This window comes from Mugil cephalus, chromosome 5 (assembly GCF_022458985.1).
Source record: "Mugil cephalus isolate CIBA_MC_2020 chromosome 5, CIBA_Mcephalus_1.1, whole genome shotgun sequence".
Taxonomy (NCBI): Eukaryota; Metazoa; Chordata; class Actinopteri; order Mugiliformes; family Mugilidae; genus Mugil; species Mugil cephalus.
In genome coordinates this window covers 29,241,034-29,241,345 of record NC_061774.1, presented here as the reverse complement: position 1 = coordinate 29,241,345, position 312 = coordinate 29,241,034, and positions in this window count along the sequence as shown.

Genomic DNA, 312 nt, shown 5'->3' with positions numbered 1-312 from the left:
TCACTTCCGGGTTCACTTCCGGGTCACGGGACCACAGCGCCGCTTATTGGTGCGGAGGAAGTAGAGATTAAATTAAATTACATTTAACTGGTTCACTTTATAAGTACAATGATGATCACACACAAAATGATCTCAATAGTGAATAAAATAAAATGTAATAGATCGATAGATCACAGCATTAAAAGCAGAAGAAAAATACATTAATTATGATATAAAAGTATGATCATGTAAAATGAACATACATGAACAAATCATGTAAAATACAATTAATAATAATATTAAATGAATCGCAAACATCATTTTGGTCATTAG